The sequence below is a fragment of the Rhinopithecus bieti genome, unplaced genomic scaffold, assembly GCF_001698545.2.
Source record: "Rhinopithecus bieti isolate Rb0 unplaced genomic scaffold, ASM169854v2 scaffold_52099, whole genome shotgun sequence".
NCBI lineage: Eukaryota > Metazoa > Chordata > Mammalia > Primates > Cercopithecidae > Rhinopithecus > Rhinopithecus bieti.
This window is the reverse complement of record NW_016820939.1, coordinates 1086268-1104636: the sequence shown is the minus strand read 5'-3', so window position 1 is coordinate 1104636 and position 18369 is coordinate 1086268. Positions and strand designations below refer to the sequence as shown.

General features: G+C 39.2%; 1 long non-coding RNA gene across 1 annotated transcript; it reads left to right on the top strand.

Annotated features, from left to right (window-relative positions):
• The first annotated feature begins 43 nt into the window (after window positions 1-43).
• Window positions 44-4661, top strand: LOC108520624 (uncharacterized). Its single transcript, XR_001882943.1, has 2 exons — window positions 44-439; window positions 3910-4661. It is a non-coding gene; the product is annotated as an uncharacterized LOC108520624 (long non-coding RNA).
• Window positions 4662-18369: the final 13708 nt, after the last annotated feature.

Below are 18369 nucleotides of genomic sequence, written 5' to 3'. Positions count from 1 at the left end.
CCAGTAGCAGTCTGATCTCTCTTTCTTTTCCCCACATAGAATAGGAATTATAATATTACCTTCGTAAGGTTATTGTCAAACTTCAATGGAATGACCTATGTAGAAAGTTTAGCACAGTTTGTGGTACACGATAAGCACTAAGTGAATGATTGTTATTATCAATGGTAAAGTAGCTGCTATTTCTGAGCACCTATACTAGGCTAGACACTACAAATCAGTTATGTTATGGTGTCTGTGCCATACTAAAGCTGTTTGTTAGCACCAAACTAAAGCTGAAGCCTTGGTGAAGTATTTTGTTTCTGAAGACTGCCTCTGATTTCAGTTTAGGACCTGCTCTGGAACCTGAGGAAGTGGTAAACAGGCTGATGAATGGGATTCTGACTGAGCAGAAAATGATTTTTGTTCCATCTTCTATAGCTTTTTTAACAATATTGGAAAGGTAAGTGACAGTTAAGTTTTTCAGCCTTAGAAATGAAAGGCAAAATAAAAATTATCTATTACATTTTTTGCTGACATTTAAAATCAGGCAGTTGATAAAGTACAGTTAGATGGAATTGACTTAATAAAAATAACAGGCTGAATAAAGATGTCATCAGTTTTTCTAAACCACGTGTGTTAATCATTGAGGCAAGACTGATACATCTCCTGGGTGAATGAACTGAGTAATTTCCACACATTTTTACTTTTTGTAAAGGAAGAAATTTGTATATTTCTGTAAGTCTTGTCTTATAAATGAATGACTCTGAAGAAGGATAGTTTTTAAGCATCTTTACATAATGGAATCATAGAACAATGATATTAAAGGAGACCAGATTTAGGTTTTACGTATTTATTTAAAGATACAACAGATAATCATTGAGCTTTTGTTTTGTGCTAAATCATACTGACATATATGAATTGCTATTTTTTTAAATAATATTAGAAATCCTTGAGCCTTGCTTCTTCCAATGTGGTTCTTGGACTAGCAGCATCAGTATTACCTGGAAATTTGTTAGAAATACAGACTCTCCTCATCTCTTGAATCAGAATTTACATTTCAATAAGTTCTCCTAGATGATTTGTATGCATATTAAAATTTGAGCAGCACTTCTTTGGAGCAGTAACTCTCAACTTTGGTGCACACTGGAATTCACCTGGGAGGTTTAGGAAATGCCGGTGCTTGGCCGGGCGCGGTGGCTCAAGCCTGTAATCCCAGCACTTTGGGAGGCCGAGACGGGCGGATCACGAGGTCAGGAGATCGAGACCATCCTGGCTAACACGGTGAAACCCCGTCTCTACTAAAAAAATACAAAAAACTAGCCGGGCGAGGTGGCGGGCGCCTGTAGTCCCACCTACTTGGGAGGCTGAGGCAGGAGAATGGCGTAAACCCGGGAGGCGGAGCTTGCAGTGAGCTGAGATCCGGCCACTGCACTCCAGCCTGGGCAACAGAGCGAGACTCCATCTCAAAAAAAAAAAAAAAAAAAAAAAAAAGAAATGCCGGTGCCTGAGATCAACTCCCCCAAATTCTGATTGACTTGGTTTGGAGTGTGCTCTGGGCTTTGAGAGATAAAACAACTTTCTAGGTGATTCACTTATCCAGCCAAGATTGGAAACCACTGGTTTCACGAATGTCACATCATAACACACTGCTTCATTCCTCATCTGGAAAACTGTGTGGCAATGAGGCTGGCCACATAAGGAGGGGAAAGGAGAGAGGTGCCTTAGGGCAGCTGGGAGAAAAAGCTTCTTGCTGCCTGTCCTAAACTGGGCTTCTCCAAGTCAGTGGGATATCATGATCACTTGGGAAGTGATCACTGAGTGCATACTTATGTAACATGACAAGTACAATGCCAGAAACATCATAGGTTTTAACCTGTTTACTCACCAAAGAGATCCTTGAGCTTTACTACCTAAATCTCCAAGGCGTGTTCATCATAGTTTTTAGCAGAAGGGGTGAGAAAGCTTAACATATGTCACGCTTTTGATCTCTTGATTTTTTTGCTCTTCACATCAGTAATTCTCAAAATATAATCTCTGGACCACTGTCTGTGGCAGCTGCCTATTAAAATACAGATTTCTGGTCCAACTCAAACATCCATGTTAAAATCTTAACACAGTGCTTTAGAATATAACCCTGTGAAAGAAGGCATTTTGCCTATTTTTCCATCACTGTATGCTCTGCATTTTGAAGAGTGTCTGACACCAAAATGTTTGTTGATTGAATAAATTAATTCTAGTTTCTAGACCTTTAAACATAAAGACTCAAAGTTTGTGCTGTGGAGTTGAATGAAGCTCTGGAGTTGAATGTGTTTGTGTGACTTGCTTGCAACATGAACATGGATGAGTTATTTTTAACTTATCTGAAGTTCAATTTCTTTATCTGTAACATAGAGAAAACAATTGGACTGTATAGGGCTGAGATGAATAAATAAAATAATGCTCTTAAAGTACTCAGGGCTGGGTGCGGTGGCTCACGCCTGTAATCCCAGCACTTTGAGAGGCGGAGGCAGGAGGATCGCTTGAGGTCAGGAGTTCAAGACAAGCCTGGGCAACATAATAAGACCTTGTCTCTACTAGAAATCAAAAACATTAGCCAGGCACATTGGAACACACCTGTAGTATCAGCTACTCAGGAGGCTGAAGTGGGAGAATTGCTTGAGCCCAGGAAGTTGAGGCTGCAGTGAACCATGCTCGTGCCACTGCACTCCCTCTTGAGCAACAGAGCAAGCCAAGACCCTATCTCAAAAAAATAAAATAAAAAGTACTCCGTACACTGTAAGTACTCAATAAATGTTATATGCCACTGTTATTATAACTACTATTATTATTATCATTGCCCTAATTCTTGTTATGAGGTCACATTGGTGTCATATTTCCAAACCCTCTTTTCATGCCATCTAGGCAGATTTCTAGGCAGATTTCTGTATATTATTATGTTGATTTATATATTCTGTTTTGTTTTCTCCCAGACCCACTGGAATGTGACAAGTCCCTAAACGTTCTAAGTGTAGTGTCTGGAGAAAAAAGATGAGATCTGCTAGTGTCTGTCACTGTTTAAGACATTTTTTTTTTCGGAAGGGGTGGGGGATGGAGTCTCACTCTGTTGCCCAGGCTGTAGTACAGTGGCTCGATCTTGGCTCACTGCAACCTCCTCCTCTCAGGTTCAAGCAATTATCCTGCCTTAGTCTCCCGAGTAGCTGGGACTACAGGTACCTGCCACCATGCCTGGCTAATTTTTTGTATTTTTAGTAGAGACAGAGTTTCACCATGTTAGCCAGGATGATCTCGATTTCCTGACCTGGTGATCTGCCCGCCTCAGCCTCCCAAAGTGCTGGGATTACAGGTGTGAGCCACGGCTCCCGGCCAAGACATTTTATTTAATATAGTAACACATTGATTCCACAAAAGAACACTGAGGGATAAGTGTTAATTTTTCCATTAACACGTGATGAATTTAAACTAAAAGGTTAAATAATTGGTTCAGCATTATGCTCAAAACCAAGTGCATTGTCTGCATTTTTATTTAGCAGTTCTACTTCCCCAGTCTCTTAGTGGAACATTTTAATAATATTCTGCATCATAAAGTATAAAATTAGTTCCTATTCTCATTTCCTTTTAATGTTGGGTTTCTTTTGTAAAGTCTTTAGTATCTCAACTATTCAGTTCATATACCTCCTCTCTTAGATCTTTTGTTTCAAAAACTGACTACTTCAGGTTATTCTACTCTAAAGAAGGCTAAGCCTTCTTTTCCATTTGAAAACGAAATAGATTTAATGAGAAAATATATAGTAGTAACTCAGATTTAAGGTGCTTAATCTTATTTAAGATGAACACGATGATACATGATAACTTCAAAGTATTTCTAAAGAGGGTATTCTACAAATGCACTTAATATTAATTTTCTAATTATTTTCATATATTTTCTTTTAGGATCCTTCCGGAGCGCTTCCTGGCAGTTTTAAAAGAAAATCAATATTAAGTTTGATGCAGTTATTGGATATAAAATGAAAGCTCAATAAGTGCCTAGTTTTCTGAAAACTGATTTACCAAGTTTAGGTTGATTCATCTAATAGTGTCAGAATTTTAATGTTTGAACTTCTGTTTTTTCTAATTATCCCCATTTCTCCAATATCACCTTTGAGGCTTTGACAGTCTTCATTTACTACCACTTGTTCTTTAGCTAAAAGCTGATTACATATGATATAAACTGAGAAATACCTTTAGAGGTGACTTCAAGGAAAATGAAGAAAAAGAACCAAAATGACTTTATTAAAATAATTTCTAAGATTATTTGTGGCTCACCTGAAGGCTTTGCAAAATTTGTACCATAACTGTTTATTTAACATATATTTTATTTTGATTGCACTTAAATTTTGTGTGATTTGTGTTTCTTTTTCTGTTCTACATAAAAGCAGAAACTTCAAGCTCTCTAAATATAATGAAGGACTCTATCTAGTGGTATTTCACAATGAATATCATGAGCTCTCAATGGGTAGGTTTCATCCTACCCATTACCACTCTGTTTCCTGAGAGATACCTCACATTCCAATGCCAGACATTTCTGCACAGGGAAGCTAGAGGTGGATACACATGTTGCAAATATAAAAGCATCTTTGGGATTTAAGGAGAATTGAGAGAATGTACCCACAAATGGCAGCAATAATAAATGGATCACACTTAAACTTTCTGTGTTTTCATCTTTTTGTTCCTAAACAGAACATGACTTAACCTTCAAATTAAAGGAAAATAAATTGTGTAATCTTTTTTTAAAAACTGTCTGGAAATTTCTTGGATGTGAGGCTCACTGAGATGGGACTATAAGATCAGATCTATAAATTTTAAAATTTAGTAGGTTAGGTTTCTTCTACTAAAGAAAAATATTTTCAAGACTATATCAAACACATCTGGGTACAGTGGCTCATGCCTGCGTCCCAGCACTTTGAGAGGTCAAGGTGGGTGGATCACGAGGTCAGGAGTTTGAGACCAGCCTGGCCAACATGGTGAAACCCCATCTCTACTAAAAGTACAAAAATTAGCTGGGCGTAGGCCAGGCGCGGTGGCTCACGCCTATAGTCCCAGCACTTTGAGAGGCTGAGGTGGGCAGATCATGGGGTCAGGCGATTGAGACCATCCTGGCCAACATGGTGAAACCCCGTTTCTACTAAAAATCCACAAACATTAGCTAGGTGTGGTGGCGGGCGCTTGTAGTCCCAGCTACTCAGGAGGCTGAGGCAGGAGAATCGCTTGAACCTAGGAGGTGGACATTGCAGTGAGCCGAAATGGTGCCACTGCACTCCAGCCTGGAGACAGAGGGAGACTCAGTCTCAAAAAAATAAAAAATAATAAAAAATAAAATAAATAAATAAATTAGCTGGGTGTGGTGGCAGGTGCTTGTAATCCCAGCTACTTAGGAGGTTGTACTAGGAGAATCATTTGAATCCTGGAGGCGGAGGTTGCAGTGAGCCAAGATTGTGCCACTGCCCCCCGTTTTGGGAAACAGGGCAAACCCCTCCCCAAAAAAAAAAAAAAAGGCTATCTCAAACACATAACACATGAAGAACTTTAATCCTTTTATCAGAACGTTCATATTCAGAAAAAACATAAGGCAAAATCCTTTAACGTCCTGTTAAGTGTAGCAAATGAGCTACATTTAGGGTTAGAAAATTTTTAGAGAAAGATTTTGATCCAGATTTTAAGCAGAAACTAATATTTATTGAACATATGTCAGTTACTGTCCTAAACACTTAACTTACATCAATTAGCCCATTCAACAAGTAATATCATCAGTGTCATCAGAAATTATAAGGGTCCTATGGTAATATGTTTAAGGAAGGTTATGTTATGGATTCCGTAACATATAAGATATTTCTCAGAAAGCATCATTTCTACAGTAAATTTCTCCCTCATTCCCATCAATTACCTTCTAACTCAGAGAATCAAAATACCATTGCTGTTGGACTATAGTTTGCATTTAATTAGTGTAAATACATATGGGTCAAAAATTCTTGTCTCCCAAACATTATATTTGAATAATATAACTTAGATTCCTCTCCATACATCAGCTATACTCTACTAGCACTCTGGGGTTGACTATCCACAGAATTTATAGATTAAAACACCTATCCTGGTAACAGAAATGACTCTAGAAAGTGAAGAGCCAGGCCGGGCGCAGTGGCTCAAGCTTGTAATCCCAGCACTTTGGGAGGCCGAGACGGGCGGATCACGAGGTCAGGAGATCGAGACCATCCTGGCTAACACAGTGAAACCCCATCTCTACTAAAAAATACAAAAAAACTAGCTGGGCGAGGTGGCGGGCCCATGTAGTCCCAGCTACTCGGGAGGCTGAGGGAGGAGAATGGTGTAAACCCAGGAGGCGGAGCTTGCAGTGAGCTGAGATCCGGCCACTGCACTCCAGCCTGGGCGACAGAGCCAGACTCCATCTCAAAAAAAAAAAAAAAAAAAAAGAAAGTGAAGAGCCTGTTAAACTCAGCTTCTAACTCACTTTGAAATAGATTTAATTGTTTATTCTTCTGTTTAAATTATACTTGTTCCAGACTGCTAGCCACCCGCCAGTGAAGTAGACTAGGAAAAAACCTTTAGCAAACTTTAGTAAGATAATCGAGGCCCAAATATACTGACAGCTTTTCCTGATAAATATTTTGGCTCCTAAAACACTTGTCATAAATAAACATTTGGATGTACTTTAGCATTAACCATTATGAGAAATAAGCATTACCTCTTTTGATGTCATGAGGGCAAATGGTAGTGTGCCCCATTTATTGAATGTTAACCATAGGTCAGGCACAGTTTGCCACTTAGTCCCTCAGCAGTCCTGTGCAAAAGGCATTGTTAGAAGGCATTGAACTAGCTGTGAACACAGCGGTAGTAGCAGAAACCCAAAGGAACCTTGGAGTCTATAGTCCTTACTCTAGAGGAAAGATGAATGACTATAGTGTCATGGGGATTTTGAATTTTGTTCTCTACATTAAAAAAAAAAAAGTAGAAGAAGCAGCTTGCTTTAACTCACCAACATTAGGCAATTAGCCCTGTGTCTCAAAGTCTGAAAACTTGTCAATGTTATTTGAATTAAGTTTATCCTAACTCTGATTTCACTTCTTAGCAGTTTGGTGGGAAAATTCATCTTGGTCATCAATCGAGCTAATTCTGAGAGACATACTAAAATCAAAGAGCTTTAGGTTGTCTTCAGGTAAATGGGGAATGATTTCTCATTGTCAATGAGTATGATATTCCATGGTCCTGAACTAGGGGATTCATTGATAGCTGGAACTACAGGTGCACAACACCATGCCTGGCTAATTTTTTGTTATTGTTGAGGTGAGGTCTCACCATCTTGCCCAGGCTAGTCTTTTATTTATTTATTTTTATTTTTATTTATTTATTTTTTGAGATGGAATCTTACTCTGTCACCAGGCTGGAGTGCAGTGGCGCAATCTCAGCTCACTGCAACCTCCACCTCCCAGGCTGAAGAGATTCTCCTGCCTCAGCCTCCTGAGTAGCAGGGACTACAGGTGTGCACCACCACACCCAGCTAATTTTATATTTTTAGTAGAGACAGGGTTTCACCATGTTGGCCAGGATGGTCCCTATCCCTTGACCTCATGATCTGTCTGCTCCGCCTCCTAAAGTGCTGGGATTACAGGCGTGAGCCACCGCGCCCCACCGAGGCTGGTCTTGAACTCCTAGGTTCAGATGATCCTCTTCCCTTATCCTCCCAAAGTGCTGAAATTACAGGTGTGAGCCACCATGCCCAGCCTAATCTTTTTCTTTATTTTTGTTGGACTAAGTAACCATCCCTAAGACACATAATCATCCAATTCTCAAAGGTCAAAATGAAAGAAAAGACTTTCAAGGCAGCTAGAGAGAAGGGGCAGGTCACCTCCAAAGGGAACCTCATCAGGCTAACAGTGGACCTTTCAGCAGAAAATCTACAAGCCAGAAGATATTGGGGGCCTATATTCAGCACTCTTAAAGAAAAGAAATTCCAATGAATAATTTTATACCCAGCCAAACTAAGCTTCATAAGTGAAGGAGAATTAAGATCTTTTTCAGACAAGCAAATGCTAAGGGAATTTATTACCACCAGGCCTGCCTTATAAGAGGTCCTGAAGAGAGTGCTAAATGTGGAAAAGATAGATCATTACCACCCACTACAAAATCACACTTAGGTACACAGACCATTGACACTACTAAGCAACTGCACAAGCAAGTCCACAAAATAACCAGTTAACAACAAAATGAGAGGATTTAAATCCACACATATCAATATTAAACTTGAATGTAAATGGGCTAAATGCCCCAGTTAAAAGGCATGGAGTGGGAAGTTGGATAAAGAAGCAAAACTCAATGACACAGTGTCTTCAAGAGACCTTTCCCACCTGCAATGATACCCATAGACTCAAAGTAAAGGGATAGAGAAAAATCTACCAAGCAAATGGAAAAAAAAAAAAAAAAAAAAAAAAATCAGGGATTGCTCTTCTAATTTCAGACAAAACACTTTAAACAAACAAAGACCAAAAAAGACAAAGAAGGGCATTACGTAATGGGAATAAGAAGACCTAACTATCCTAAATATGCTCCCAACACAGAAGCACATGCAGATTCATTAAACAAGTTATTAGAGACCTATGAAGAGACTTAGATAACCACAAAATAATAGTGGGAGACATTAACACCCAACTGACAATATTAGACACATCATTAAGGCAGAAAACTAACAAAAGATTTTTCAGGACCTGAACTCAACACTGACCATATGGGCCTAAGAGATACCTACAGAACTCGCCACTCACGAACAACAGAATATACATTGTTCTCATTTGCACATGGCACATACTCTAAAATCAGCCACATAATTGGACATAGAACAATCCTCAGCAAATTAAAAAAAAAAAAAACCTGAAATCTTACCAAGCATATTCTTGAACCACAGCATAATTAGTATAGAAATCAATACTAAGAAAATTGTTCAAATCCATATCATTACATGAAAATTGAACAAACTGCTCCCGAATGACTTTTTGGTAAACAATCAAATTAAAGCAGAAATCAAGAAATACTTTGAAACTAATGAGAACAATGATACAAAATACCAGAATCTCTGGGACACAGCTAAAGCAATGTTAAGAGGGAAGCTTATGGTGCAAAATGCCCAATCAAAAAGTTAGAAAGATCTCAAATTAACAACCAAACATCACATGTAGAGGAACTAGAGAAACAAGGGCAAACCAACCCCAAAGCTAGCAGAATAAAAGAACCAAAATCAGAGCTGAAATGAAGGAAATTGAGATGCAAAAAAAAAAAAAAAAAAAAAAATACAAAAGATCAGTGAATCCAGTAATTGGTTCTTTGAAAGAATAAATGAGATACATAGACCACATAGCTAGACTAATGAAAAAAAAGAAGATCCAAATAAACACAATCAGCAATGACAAAGGGTAACCACTAACCCCACAGAAATACAACATACCCTCAGAGATTACTGTGAATACTCCTATGCACACAAGTTGGAAAACCTAGAAGAAATGGATAAATTCCTGAAAATTAAACCTCCCAAGATTGAACCAGGAAGAAATTGAATCCCTGACCAGACAAATAAGGAGTTCCAAAATTGAATCAGCAATAAAAACCCAACAACAAGAAAAAGCACAGGGCCAGACAGAATCACAGCCAAATTCTGCCAGATATATTAAGAGCTGGTACCATTCCTACTGAAACTATTTCAAAAAATTGAGGAGGAAGGACTCCTCCCTAACTCATTCAATGAGGCCAGCATCATCCTGATACCAAAACCTGGCAGAGACACCACAAAAATGAAAACTTCAGGCCAATATCCTTGATGAACATAGATGTAAATATTCTCAACAAAATACCAGTAAACTGAACTCAGCAGCACATCAAAAACCTGATCCACCACAATCAAGTAGGCTTTATCCCTGGGATACAAGGTTGGTTCAACATATGCAAATCAATAAATATGATTCATCACATAAACAAAACTAAAAGCAAAAACTACATAATAATTTCAATAAATGCAGAAAAGGCTCTCAATAAAATTCAACATCTCTTCATGTTAAAAAATCTCAACACACTAGGCATTGAAGGAACATACTTCAAAATAATAGAACCATCTATGAAAAACCCACAGCCAATACAATACTGAATGGGCAAAAGCTGGAAGCATTCCCCTTGAAAACTGGCATAAAACAAGGATGCCCTCTCTCACAACTGTTCTACACAGTACTGGAAATCCTAGCCAGAGCAACCAGGCAAGAGGAAGAAATGAAAGGTGTCCATACAGGAAAAGAGGAAGTCAAACTCTGCCTGTTTGCGGGTGAGATACAATTCTGTATCTAGGAAAATCCCATAATCTCTGCCCAAAAGCTCCTTGATCTGTGATATGGTTAGGCTTTGTGTCTCCACCCAAATGTCATCTTGCATTGTAATCCCCATGTGTCAAGGGAAAGACCAAGTGGAGGTAATTGAATAACGGGGGCAGTTTCTCCCATGCTGTTATGATAGTGAGTTCTCACGAGATCTGATGGTTTTATCAGGGGTACTTCCTCTTCGCTGGGCACTTCTCCTTCCTGTTGTCTTGTGGAAAAGGGGCCTTTCTCCCACTTTGCCTTCTACCATGATTTTGAGTTTCCCCAGGCTTCTCCAGCCATGATGAACTGTGAATCAACTAAACCTTATTTTCTTTATAAATTGCCCACTCTTGGGTGGTTCTTTATAGCAGTATGAAAACCACCTAATACAACCTAATAAACAACTTTAGCAATGTTTCAGGATACAAAATCAATGTACAAAAGTCAGTAGCATTCATATACATAAACAACATCCAAGCGGAGAGCCAAATCAAGAAGCAATCCCATTCACAATAGCCATGAAAAGAATAAAATACCTAAGAATAAAACTAACTAGGAAGGTGAAAGATCTCTACAATGAGAATTACAAACACTGCTCAAAGAAATCAGAAATGACACAAACAAATGGAAAAATATTCCATGCTCATGAGTGAGAAGAAATCAATATTGTTAAAATGGCCATACTGCCCAAAGCAATTTATAGAATTAATGCTACTCCTATCAAACTACCAATGACATTCTTCACAAAATTAGAAAAAAAAAACTATTTTAAAATTAATATGGAGGGCAGGCATGGTAGCTCACACCTGTTATCCTAGCACTTTGGGAGGCCGAGGCAGGCGAATCACAAGGTCAGGAGTTTGCGACCAGCCTGGTCAAGATGGTGAAACCCCACCAGGTGTGGTGGCGAGCACCTGTAATCCCAGCTATTCGAGAAACTGAGGCAGGAGAATTGCTTGATCCCAGGTGGCGGAGTACAGTGAGCCAAGATCAAGTCACTGCACTTCAGCCTGAGCAACAGAGGGAGACTCCATCTCAAAATAACAAAACAAAACAAAAAAACAAAACCATGGATGGAGCTGGAGGCCATTAGACTAAGTAAACTAACACGGGAACAGAAAACCAAATACCATATGTTCTCACTTATATATCGCTAAACATCAAGTACATATACACACAAAGAAGGGAACAACAGACACAGGGGCCTACTTGAGGACGGAGGGTGGTAGGAGGGTGAGGATCGAAAAACTATCATTGAGTATTATGCTTATTACCTGGGTGACAAAATAATCTGTACACCAAACCCCCATGTCATGCAATTTACCTATATAACAAACCTGCACGTGTATTCTTGAACCTAAAAATAAAAGTTAAAAAAGATATATGAGATCATGTCATGCTTCAGGCTCAAAATCCTCCATTAATTTCTCATCTGAAACTTAAAGCTAACATCCTTATCGTGACTTTACAAGGCCATATGTATTCTAGTCTTTTGTCCCTACAATTACCCACTACCTTACTACCTGTATAAATCAGGCTTCTCCAGAGAAATAGTAGGAGATTGTGTATGCACACATTTATATATATGCACAGCACACACACACACACACACACACACGGACAGAGAGTACTTCAAGAAATTCTGAAGTACAGATGTATTTCAAGAAATTGAGGAGTTGGCTTAAGTGATTGTGCGAGGCTAGCAGGTCTGAGATCTGTAGGGTAGCCTAGAAAGCTGTAAACTCTTAGGTGGGAACTGGTGGTGCAATGTTGAAGCAGAACCTCTTTTTACTCAGGGAAACCTCAGTTTTGCTTTCACAACCTTCCAACTAATTGGTTAAGTTGGGATTATAATTCTTTATAATCCGCATCGTAAAGAATAATTTCCTTTAGTCAAACACTATTGAATATAGCTGTTAACCTTATCTACAATACCTTCACAACACCACCTAGATTAGTGTTTGATTGGATAACTGGGGACTATAGCCTAGTCATGTTGACCCATAAAACTAACTGTTGCACTGGCCTCACCCTCATTCAATTGTCTGTAACTACATAGGTCCCCTTGATGCTCCTCAACCCACCAGGCATGTTTCTATTTCAAGGCCTTAGTATATTACTGTTCACTCTCTCTAGATGCTCTTCCTCCAGATATCTACATAGCTAGCTCCTTCTTTCAAGTCTTTTTGCTTAGTTCTTTCTTTGGAGGTCTTCTAACTCTATAGGTAAAACTGCAACCCTACCCCTCTCACAGCCACACCCTACAAGATTCCATTTCTCCCTCTATTCTCTATTTCTTTCCTTAGCACTTATCACTGTGGAGCATTCTATATATTTTGTTTATTTATCTTCTTTATTGTCTACATTGACCCTAGAGTGTTCGTTTCCCAAGGAAACAGTTTTGTTTTCATCTATTTTGTTCACTGGTATTACCCAAATACTTAGAATAGTCTCTGAAACAAACGAAGTGTTTTCTATAGATTTAATAAATAAATGCCTATGTATCGTATTATTCTGTTTCCTTAATGTCTCATTTGCCACCACCCTCATTCAGGCCACTGTGACTTCTGGGCTAGAGGATGACGATGATGATGATGATGATGATTTTGAGACAGGGTCTCGCTCCTAGGCCCAGGCCTAAAGTGCAGTGGCGCAATCTCAGCTGACTGCCACCTCCACTTTCTAAGCTCAAGTGATCCTCCCGCCTCAGCCTCCTAAGTAGCTGGGACTATAGGCATGTGCCACCATGCCCTGCTACTTTTTGTATTTTTTGTAGAGATGGGGGTCTCGCTATGTTGCCCAGGCTGGTCTTGAGCTCCTGAGCTCAAACAATTCACCCACCTCGGCCTTTCAAATTGCTGAGATTATAGGCATGAGCCACTGCACCCAGCCTGGTCTAGATTAATGAAAATCTTCCTCACTGGTCTCCCGCCATCTATTCTTGTCCTCCCTTCAATGCATTCTCCAAACTGCAGCATTCCTGGGGTGTGCATCTGATGGTATCGGTTCCCTGCTCAACACCTTTCACTAGTCCTTACTGATCCTATGCTCTGAGTGACTGAGCCTCTGCTAAGTTCTCTAACTTCTCTCTACCCAATACCCTGTTTCCAAGACAGAACTTCTGTTTTATTTTTGTTGTTTTTTGTTTTTCTTTTTTTGAGACAGTGTCACTCTGTCAGACTAGAGTGCAGTGGCACAATCTCAGCTCACTGCAACCTCCGACTCCCAGATTCAAGTGATTCTTGTGCCTCAGCCTCCTGAGTAGCTGGGACTACAGGCGCACGTCACCATGCCTGGCTAATTTTTATATTTTAGTAGAGATGGAGTTCCACCACGTTGCCCAGGCTGGTCTCGAACTCCCGGCCTTAAGTGATCCACCTGCCTCAGCCTCCCAAAGTGCTGGGATTACAGGCCTGAGCCACCGTGCCCAGCCAGAACTTCTTATTCCTTGAGCTCACCACGATCCCTCACCTCCTACTGTTGGTATACGTGGTCTTCTATATATGGAACACTCTTATCTCCTTCATCACCCGTCTTACTCCTGTCATCCTTAGGGCCCCATTTATAGCTCACCTCCCACTTCCATCCTCAGGGCTGGGTAATTTGCCCTTCCTGTGAACTCCTGTTGCTCCTTATATGCAGCTGTCATAACACTTTGCATCAGGTAGAGAGTACAAGAGGTAAAAGGACAGGGGATTTCTGTCTTCTTAAGGAAATAGGAACCCAGAAAACTGAGGTAATCACTGTAGACTAATTTGGCTGTAAAATAGGGAAGACAGGATGATCTTATTGAATATTTTTATAATGGGAGAGATCTGAAAAGATTTGAAAACAAAAGAGACAACTTTTTAGCAGGAAGAGTTTGGAATAAACAGAGGAAGAAGAATGAGGAGAACAAGAAAAGAAAGATTGAGAACCAGACTATAGAGATTGGGACTCTCTCTTTGGTACTACAAGGAGGAGTGATGAAGCAAGAGGTTTTATAAACCAAAACATGCCAACACTCTGCATGAAATATGAGTTTGGGGTTTGCGTATTTGGATAGGGGTTTTGGACCCTCAAAGACAGGTTTATATGTCTTTTAAGAATACCTAATACTGCGTTATCAGTTTGGCAGTACATATGAGTAGAATCCTTGACAATGAACTAATGAACCACACCAGGAAGGAAAATAAAAGAGTATGTATTTGAAGAGACTATATCCCCAAACCTCTACTTATCAGTTTACTACAGTTAGCCTAAACAAACAGATTAATGTGCATCATTTCCATAACTTCCTCATTTTATGATCTTCAAAGAAATGATGGCTTAGTGTTGACCCTTTGTACAAAGATAATTATTCTTACCTGAATAAAGATAATTACATTTCTAAAACTGGTAGGCAGATGGCTCTCAAAAGGGACATTACTGAAAGGAAAAAAAAGCAGACAAAAATTTAGAAAATGTCTTATTTTAATAAGATTCTAAATGCTATGGATGATTTTAACTTAGTTGAGAAAATTTTACTGAAAGCATCTCATCCTAAAATGTGAGTGAAAGACAAATTAATGATAAATTTAAGATGTCTTCATTCTTATCAGTGGGAAACTGACCTAAAATGTGATCAAAGCAAATTAAACATTTTTATTTGTTATGAAAATCTGTTGAAATGAAGCCAATGATGTCATAAAGACATACAAACAAAAAGTCTCTAAAACTTAGGGAAAAATTCAAGGGGGGGCCAGGCGCAGTGGCTCACACCTGTAATCCCAGCACTTTGGGAGGCTGAGGTGGGTGAATCACTTGAGGTCAGGATTTTGAGACCAGCCTGGCCAACATGGCGAAACCCCATTTCTACTAAAAATACAAAAATTAACTGAGCATGGCGGCAGGCACCTGTAATCCCAGCTACTCAGGAGGCTGAGGCAGGAGACTCACTTGAACCCGCGAGGCGGAGGTTGCAATGAGCTGAGATTGCGCCACTGCACTCCAGTCTGATGACAGAGCGAGACTCCGTCTCAAAAACAAACAAAACAAAACAACAACAACAAAATCAAGGGACAAAGTGTATGTTTCTAGCCTTGTTGGGATAAATATGAGCCCTATAATTGAGGAACATGAACATTCTGTCCCGTAGAAAACAAGCAACAACAACAACAAAAAAGCTCGCTAGGTTGTCTCACATGAAATAAAATTTCTCAGCAACCAAACTATTTGAGAAAAATCTTAAGAAGTGTTGTTCACTGTCTCAAAGATTCTTAATTCTTGCATAATGCAAATCTTCCAGTAGGTAAAATAATCTAGATTCCACTGTAAATTTTAAAACTGTCTTTCAAAACTGCATCAGTACTGTATTGATTTAGATAGCATTAGTTCCCCTGGTCTGGCCCCCTCTGAGCAAGTTGGATATTCAAATTATAGACATTCAATCTGAAAACAGATGCCTGCACTGCAGCCCAGCGTGAGGTCTGATCTAAAGCACCTATGTTAATATTTAACAGCTCCATATACATGTCACAGCAAACCTGCATGCAGAAAGATAAAACCAAGTACTATACTTTTTTTTTTTTTTGCCATAAAATTATCCAAGGTTCAAACTTAAAGAATCAATCACATTGTCTCCAATATAATGTAAGTATAGGCCAGGTCTCAACCTTAGTTGAGGCTACTCACATTTGGGCTAAATAATTCTTGGTTTCAATGCACAGGGCTTTCCTATGAATTGTAAAGTGTTCAGCAGCTTCCCTGGCCTCTACGCATTAGATAGATGACAGTGGAATGCCTGAATTGTGGCAACAAACAATGTCTCCAGACATGCCAAAAGGTACCCTGTGGAACAAAAGTAACCCCTAATTGAGAACCACTGATCTAAGTTAAAAGTTGAGGCTCTAGAATCAGGCTTCCTGGGTTTAAATCTTCACTCCACCTCTTACCAGTTGTACTTTATGCTTACAAATAAGTTACCTAACTTGCCTGTACATCAGTTTCCCCATCTGTACAATGCAGATTTTAATAGCACCTACCTCAAATGTATCTTGTGAAGATTAAACAAGTTGATATGTAAAGCCCTTAAATCAGTCCATGGTATATCGTGATTAACACATTCGAATTCTACTATAATTATTATTTGATTTATATAACCATTCACTACTTGCAAAACTATTTCATAAACATATTATCTTATTTGATCCTTATAGCCACTTTGTTGTTGGCATATGAGGGAAGGTTGAGGTTGTTATGTGTTATGAAGGTCTATGTTGGGTAATGTATGTTTTTTTAAAAGAATATCTATTTTCCAGTTAAGGAAAATGTAGCATGGAGAAAATAAATAGGATTGCTGGAAATCACACACACGTAACACACAATTTACATTTTAACTACTTTTTAATGTACAGATCAGTAGCATCAAGCACATTCACATTGTTGTACAACCACCACCACCATCCACCTGTGGAGCTTTCCTCATCGCAACTGAAACTCCATACACATTAAACAATAACTCCCCGTTCCTTTTCTCCTCATCCCCTAGTAATCACCTTACTGCTTTCTGTCTCTCTCTGTGCATTTGATTACTCTAGGTACCTCATATAAATGGAGTCATACAATATTTATACTTTTGCATCTGGCTTATTTCACTTAGCATAATGTCTTTAAGGTTCATCTATCTAGTAATATGTGTCAGAATTTCCTTCCTTTCTAAGGCTGAGTAATATTCCATTGTATGTATATATCATATTTTATCTGTTCATCTGTTGATGAATACTGGAGTTGTTCCCACTTCTTGGCTATTGGAAGTTGCTATAGGCTGGCTGCATGTGTTCCTTCAAAATTCATATTATGAAATCCTACCCCCAGTGTGATGGTTTTAGGAAGTGAGACCTTTGGGAGGTGATCAGGTCATGAGAGTTCTGCCATGGGAATAATTGCCCTTAGACAAGAGAACATGGAAGGTTTCCTTCCTCCTTCTGCCACTTGAGGTGGCAGTGAAATGACAGCCATCTATAAACCAGGAAGCCCGCTCTTACCAAAGAATATGCCAGTGCCTTGATCTTGGACTTCTTATGAGAAATAAGTTTTTGTAATTTATAAACCAGCTAGTCAATGGTAATTTGTTACAGCAACAGAAAAAGACAGAAGCCACCCCACTTTCAAGTTGAGATTTCCGACTCCTGGTCTAATGCTCTTTCCAGTATTACCACAAAAGGAACTGATGGTTCTATATCCTAAAGTCTCCCCCAAACTCAAGAGATTTTCAGGGAAATGGTCATCATATGTAAAATAATTAGCCAATTGAAATATTGATGCTGAGCTTTTGTGAATAAATGAATCAAATAGCTAAGCTGGGTTCATTCAGACTTTATTTAAGTTTCTTTAAACTTATCTCTACATTCTCCTTTTCCCTATTTAAAAAGGAAACAATTTCCAGAAAGATAACAACAGATCATTGGCTGATGCAGTATCTCCAGAATTATTTTTCTTTTCTTTTCTTTTCTTTTTTTTTAGACCAGACCTTGTTCTGTTGCCTAGGCTGGAGTGCAGTGGTGCAAGTGGTGCAATCACAGCTCACTGCACCACGAACTCCTGGACTCAAGCAATCCTCCTGCCTCTGGGACTACAGACACGTGCCACCACATCCAGTTCATTTTTTTCTAAAGTGTTTTTTTTTTTTTTTTTTGAGACAGAGTCTTACTATATTGCCCAGACTGGTCTCGAACTCCCGGGCTCAAGCAATTCTCTGCCTCAGCCTCCCAAAGTGCTGGGATTACAGATGTGAGCCACTGCACCTGGCCCCTAGAATTGTTTTTAGAGGTGAAACTTCAAGGTGAAATATAGTACATAACTGCTTTTCAGATAAACAAGTCCAGAGAGCACATTCTCTTGGGTTCTCTTGATGTGAGCTAAGCTACTGCTAGCACTTGGCATCACTTCAAAAACCTGAGGTGTTTCCAACACCTTAGGACACGTGAACAAGGCCTGCTTCCACGTGATAGAAGCTGGCTTCTATCTGGTAGTCCCATTAACACGG